The following is a 7,273-nucleotide window of genomic DNA, read 5'->3' on the forward strand; positions in this document are numbered from 1 at the left end:
TTCTCTTAATGAAATTGTTTCCACTTTCACCTATGTTCTTGCAAATAACAGAGTTTCATTTTATTTTATGTCTGGGAAGTATTTCAATGTGCATATATACCACATTTTCTTCATCCATTCTTCAGCTGATAATCACTTAGCTTGCTTGTTCCATTTCTTGTTTTTATTTCTGAGGGTGCATAGGAGGATTTTTTTTAATTCTGATTTTTTTTTTGTCCTCTGTTTGTAGGATCTAGAACAGTACCTACCCTAAAGAAAGTACCCAATACACATTTATTAGGTGAATTAATGAATGAATCATTTGGAAGTTTTGGATTGGAAGAATCAGTAGTGATGATTATTTGTTCTGTTGTCCCTGAAAATGTAAAAAAATGACAAGAAGTTTATATCTATTTTTTTTCTTTTATCTTATTATTAGGTCTTCAAATTTGAAAATGAAGCAAGGTTTAAAATTTTGAAAGCTATTAACATGCCTATTATGGAATGATGTGATCTTAAAAGAGGTTGTGGAGAAGATGCCACTGGATGAGGATGAGCAAGAGCCTTTTGAAAAAGTTAACTTGCCAGCAGACTTTAGGAAATTCACCACACTTGTTCATCAAACTTCATGTCCCTTATTTCTTGAAAAATATAAAAATTCTTTTGACTGAGTCCTTCAAGGCCTGTTGTATTTGTTTGTTCCTTAGTGTGTAAATGAAGGGCTTCAGCTTGGGAGTGATGGAAGTAGTGAGGACAGTTACCCCCTTATTTATGGCCACTGATTCCTTTGCTGAAGGTTTAATGTAGATGAAGATGCAGGTGCCATAGGTGAGGGAAACCACAATCATGTGTGAAGAACAGGTAGAAAAGGCTTTTTTATTCCACTGAGCTGAAGGGTCTTGATGATGTAAATGTAGGACAAAATTATGCACATGAGTGTCATAATGAGGGTCAGTATAGCACAGATGATAATTGTCAGTTCCATAAACCAAGTATTTGAGCAAGAGATTTTCAGGAGTGGAGATGCATCACAAACAAAATGATCAATGATATTAGAATCACAAAACTCCAAATTTAGGCCTAGGCTGAGTGGGGGGATTAAAATAAACAGACCAGCTACCCAACAACAAAAGAGAATTCTCTTGCATATTTTGCTACTCATGATAGTTACATGAGTAGCAAAATATGCAAGGGGCTTGCAGATGGCCACATAGGGATCATAGGACATGGCAGCCAGGAGAAAAAAAATTCAGTTATACCAAAGAGGTCAATAAAAAATACTTGGTTGACACAGGCATTATAGATAATCATCTTGTCATCTGTTGCTATGTTATATAAGTTCTGGGAATACATGAGGATGTGAATGAGATCTCCAAGAAAGCAAAATTTTGTAGGAAATAGTAGATGGCTATTTTAAGGCGTAGATTCACTAAGATGAGGGAGATAATATTTCCACTTATGCTTAACACATAGGTGAGATACAGAAAGATAAAAATTAGAACCTGCAGTTGTGGGTCATCTGTCAGTTCCAGTAGAATGAAGCTTGTTACAGTATTATTCACATTGTTGTTTTCTGACTTCTGTTAAATCTATATGTAACATTCAGAGACAGTTTGCTACAGATTAATTATCAGTTTTAACTCTATCATTTAGGTTTTTCTTATTCAAAATGGTTTTAAAAAGTATTACATTTTAACATTTATTACATTACAGTAAGCATACTTTATTTGATCAATTTAATCTTTAGTTTTAAGCCGTCTGGAAAGTTTTCTGTAAGTCTGATGACTGCTATCACGTACTCTAGTAGAAAATGGCATGTGCTACTCTATTAACACCTAACACAGAATACTAACTTGGGGCGGGGATCAGGCTGCATGTTTTTTTCATCATCAGAGTCCTCACAATATTCACTGTTATACACATGTTTTTCAATTGTTCAAAAATGTTTCTAACTGAATTCATCTATTGCAAATTTTCTAATTAGATGCCTACTAAGCCATTTTCCTTTCAATTTAGAGTCTTAATTTAGACATTAACTTTGTTCATTTAAATTTTCTGTGACTTTGAACCACTGTGAATTGTTTTTTTAATTTTCACTTTCAAGAGATCAACTTTTCTGCTCTTATTTATTACCTTCATAGCTCATAAAAGAGAAACTGCCTTCATTTTGCTACTATTTTCAGGTATAGTTCCTTCCCCCAGTTCTCCTCTGATTTCTCAGATAACACAGTAATCACATCATTGAGTCCAGTTAAACAGCCTTATCACTATTGGATATTGGTCATGCTTTAAATGAGACTTTTTTGTTTATTCTGCTTTCAAAGTGTGTGGTTGAAATGAGGACAGAGAACTCTAATGAGGTGATGAAACTTATGCCAATTTGTCATTCTTTTGGAGGGCTGGGGGTTGTTATATGCATATTTATCATAGTTTCTGATGTGAGTTGATAAATAGGTAATATATTTCTGGATAACTACCAAATTTTAACATTTAAATGTCAAATTGAAATGCATAAACATCTCCCCAAAGTGGCATTTTATTATGCAAGGAAACCAGATCTATAAAGAAAAAAAATGCGTTACTGAATAAAATTTTTTCTCTTCCACAAATAATAATATTTAGATTACAAAAAAGAAAATATAATTAAACTAAAATAATAAAATTTATTGCATTTACTATTTTAAAAGTCATTTATAGTTTCTGTTGGCTGTTGAAACCCACAAATTCTTAGAATTTCTAAACTGAAAAAGGTAATTAAAACGATTTTCATATGAATTTCTTGTTACATTTTCTTGTGAATCCACTGTCAAATTCATGACAACTCTAGGTTTCATAAACATCTCAGAGGTATCCATCTTCAAACAGTTCCTTGGACTTCCTTCTGCTGTTTTTATACCCTTAAAATAAAAGAACGAAATAAAAGAAAACATTTTAATATGAAGACTGTGGAATGTTAGGAATCTGCATCTGAGGATAGTTAGCACTGACTTCTCAGGACAATGGGCACCTTTGTTGTATCTAGCTTAAAATTTGCTGTTTGATAAAAATGCAACCAAATGAAAAACAGGGTCCCTGGTGACCTACAAATGGTTATTAATGAATCTTTGGAGTAACCAAATTTGAGGTTATAAACAAAAGTATGCTAATCTTGGAGACAGTGTCCTTAGAGAAAAGAGGATGCAGCTGTGGATAAAAGTCAGCAGAACAAAAGAAGAATCTGATGGTGAAATAAAACACAACTTTAGCTCCTTTTTAAAAACTTTCACTTTACATAAACTGAGGGAGGATCATAAGAAACCACATTTCTCATTAAAAGTTTGTTACATGAGTTACTCATTATAGTTGGGAAATTTCAATTTGATAGGAATAATGTAAAACTACATAACAAATGTTGAAAGGGCGCTCGCAAAGTCCAAAGACCACACCACACGCCAGAGATTTATTGTCAGTAGCATGGAGCAAACCAACATGGCTGTCCCTCCAAGGAGAGCAGCAGCATGTTGGCACTCCCAGAGCAGCTTTACAGCCTGCAAGAGGAATTTCACATGCATGATTAGGGGTTGTGACATGGGCTGGGATGGGGTTGACCTTTTAGCAGTTACATGTTTTAGCAGAAGCCAAGCAGTTGTGCCTCAGAATGGAAACTTTGGGAATTCCTAGATAAAATGATTCTCTACCCCAAATGGAAGATCACATGCCAATATATGTGTTTACATTTCTATTTTTTTCTACAAATCTATCAATATATTTATAAGTGCTATTTAAAAATAAACATTTTTTATTGGTTGTTCAAAACATTACAAAGCTATTAAACATTAACAACATAATTTGGATAATGGGGTATATAATGCCAAATGTTCTTAAACTTTTTTTGGGGGTGGGTGGGTGGTATTGGTGATTGAACTCAAGAGCACTCCACCACTGATCCACATCTCCAGCCCTATTTTGTATTTTATTTAGAGACAAGGTCTCACAGAGTTGCTTTTAGTGCCTCATGTTGCTGATGCTGGCTTTGAACTTGCTATCCTCCTGCCTCAGCCACTGAGCTTCTAGGAATACAGGTGTGTGCCACCATGCCAAGCTAAATGTTCTTAAACTACACATAATAATATATATTTATGGGCTATAGTGTGATATTTTGATTCATACATATAATGTGTAATTATCAAATTAGAGTAATCAGCAAGTCCATCATCTCAAACATGAATGATTTCTTTGGGACATTTAGATGTTTTCTTCTAGCTATTTTGTGTATAAATAACTAATGGTCAACTATTGTCACCCTACTGTGCTTTAGAAGACTAGAACTTGTTCTTTCTTACTATACTTTTGCCTTCAATTACCAAGCTCTCTCTATTCCTCTTTTACTTTACTCCTAGTAGCCCTTGGTGACCACTATTGTACTCATCGTTTCTATGAAATTAATCATTTTTTGCATTCTACCTATGAGTGAGATCATGCAGCAGTTGTCTTTCTGTGCCTGGTTTTCAACATTTTTATGGATCAGTTAGTATTCAATTATATAAATGTGTGTATATGTGGGTGTGAATGTGCAAACACTTTCTTTATCCTTGTATCTGCTCATGGAGACCTGGGATGATTCCATATCTTGGCTATTTGTGAATAATGCTACAGTAGACACAGGAAGGCAGATATCTCTTCCACATACTTATTTCCTTTTCCAAAGGAAATAATCTAGCAATAGGATTCCTGGATCACATGGTAGTTATACAGTTTTTGAGGAACCTCCATTCTGGTTTCCATAATGGGAATACTTACTTACATTTCTGTCAACACTGTATGATGGAAGAAGCCTCACCAGTTGTCTTTTTTTGTTTGTTTTCTTTTTTTTTATGTTAATAGCCATTCTACCTGGCATTAAACAGGATCTCATTGTGGTTTGCTTTCATTTCCCTGATTATCATTGAGGTTTAGTGTACATTCACAAACTTTTTAGCCACTTGTAGGTCTTCTTTTTTTGTACTGGGGATTCAACTCTGGGACACTTAACCATTGAGTCACATCCCCATCCCTATTTTATATTATATTTAGAGACAGGGTCTCCCTGAGTTGCTAAGTGCCTCGCCATTGTTGAGGCTGGCTTTGAACTCTCAATCCTCCTCAGTCTCCCAAGCCATTGAAATTACAAGCATTTGCCACTGCACTCAGATCTAGGTCTTCTTTTTGAGACTTTTCTATTTAGATCATTTGCTCATTTTAAAATTAGATTTTTGCTACTTTTGCTATTGAGTATTTGATTTCTTTATATATTCTTGTTATTCCTCCTTTGTTGAATGAATAGTTTGAAAAATTTATTCCCATTCTGCAGGTTTTCTTAACTCTGTTGATTGTTTAATTTGCAGTGTAGAAGATTTTTCATTTGATATAATACCATTTGTTTATTTTTGTTTTGTTTCCTGTGCTTTGTGAATTATCCAAAAAGGACTTTGCCCAGACCAATATCCTAAAGTGTCTTTGCTATGTTTTCTAATAATTTCAAAAGTTTGTGTATGACATTTAAGTCATTTTGAGTTTATGTTTGTATATAGGGAGAGGTAGGGATCTAGATTCTGCATATGGATATATGTTTTCCCTGTCACTATTTGTTGAAAAGACTGTCATTTATGCATTGTGTATTCTTGAAAACTTTGATGAAAAATAGTTGGCTGTATGTCTGTGGATTTACTTTTACCTTATCTCTTCTGTTGCTTTGTTTGTGCATTTACTTTAATGCCAGTACCAGGCTGTTTTTGCTACCATAACTTTATATCATGTTTTGAAATCAGGAATTGTGCTGCTCCAGTTTTGCTTCTTTTGCTCAAGATTATTTTGCCTATTTGGCAGTTATGTGGAGAATATATTGGGTAATTTGATGGGGATTGCACTGAATCTGTAAATGATTTGGGTAGTATTGCATTTTAACAATATAAATTTGTCAAATCCATGAACATGAAATATCCTTACATTCTGGGCCTGGTTCAGTTTACTTTATCAATATTTTATAGTTTTCATTATAAAAATATTTTACTGCCATTGAAAAAGTTTATTCCTCAATAGTTTACATTTTTAATAGCAATTATGAATGGATGACTTTCTTGCTTTCTTTTTCAGCTACTTTATTATTAGATATGCTACTAAGTTCTGTACATTAATTTTGTATCCTGAAAATTTACTGAATTTGTTTATCAGTTTTAATATATTTTTTAGAAAAGTATTTTGATTTTTTTTTCTATATAAAAATTGCCCCTGCAAACAGGGACAATCTAATTTTCTCCTTCCTAATTTAGATGCCCTTTATTTTTCATGCCTTAAAGCTCTGTCTGGATTTTACTACTGTGTGGAATAGAAATAGTGAAAGTGGGCATTCTGTTAAGAAGAGCTTCAAACTGTCCTCATTCAGTAGAATCTTAGCTGTTTCCTGTACTTATACTTAGTTTATTGAGAATTTTTCTCATGATGGGATGTTGAATTTTATCAAATGCTTTCCCCATATCTATTGATACTGGTGATTGAATCCAGGGACATCCTACTCACTCCTTCTTTTTTTCTGGGAGGGGGTGGTACTTCTTGTTAAATTCATCTAGAGGATGATTATGCTATTTTGATTATTATAATTTTATTTTTAGTCTCCTTATTTCCAGTATCAAGAAATAAAATTGATTTTTGTTTATTGACCTTCAATTTAGTAGTTTTGCTATGCTCACTTAGTTCTAGTAGACTTTTTTTGATCTATTGTCTACATAGACAAAGATTTGCAAATAAATGAAGTAGCTCTACTTATTTTCTTCAATTTTTATGCCTTTTCTTTAATTGAACTTTCACTGTGGCTACTCTTGCCTTACTCCTGATTTTAGGTAGAATGTATTTAGGTTTTTATTTTTTGCCATTAAGTATGATCTTAACTCTATGTTTTTGTTAAAGTACTACTTTCATTTAAACATTTCTATTGAAATAGAGTATACATATTTAAAAGTTCATATATCATATATAAATAACAAGATGGATTTTCAAACATTTAACAAAATCAAATAACACAGATAAAAAATAAACAAAAAACAGTATTACTAGCACCCTCTGCTACTTTGAAAATGCTCTTTTATATGAACTACTTGGAAATCAGAAAGACCAATATGGGTTCCTCAGTGGCCCCTGACTAAAGAAAAGATACAAGCAGCCCATGACCTGGTCAAACAACAATTAGTGGAGGGACATATACAACCTTCTGGTCTCCCTATAATACTCCCATTTTTGTCATCAAAAAGAAATCTGGTAAATGGAGATTATTGCAAGATTT

General features: G+C 33.3%; 1 pseudogene; it reads right to left on the reverse strand.

Moving 5' to 3' along the window:
- Positions 1-614: 614 nt before the first annotated feature.
- LOC113177469 (olfactory receptor 6C2-like) lies at positions 615-3,530 on the reverse strand (annotated as a pseudogene).
- Positions 3,531-7,273: the final 3,743 nt, after the last annotated feature.

Source organism: Urocitellus parryii, chromosome 5 (genome assembly GCF_045843805.1).
Source record: "Urocitellus parryii isolate mUroPar1 chromosome 5, mUroPar1.hap1, whole genome shotgun sequence".
Taxonomy (NCBI): Eukaryota; Metazoa; Chordata; class Mammalia; order Rodentia; family Sciuridae; genus Urocitellus; species Urocitellus parryii.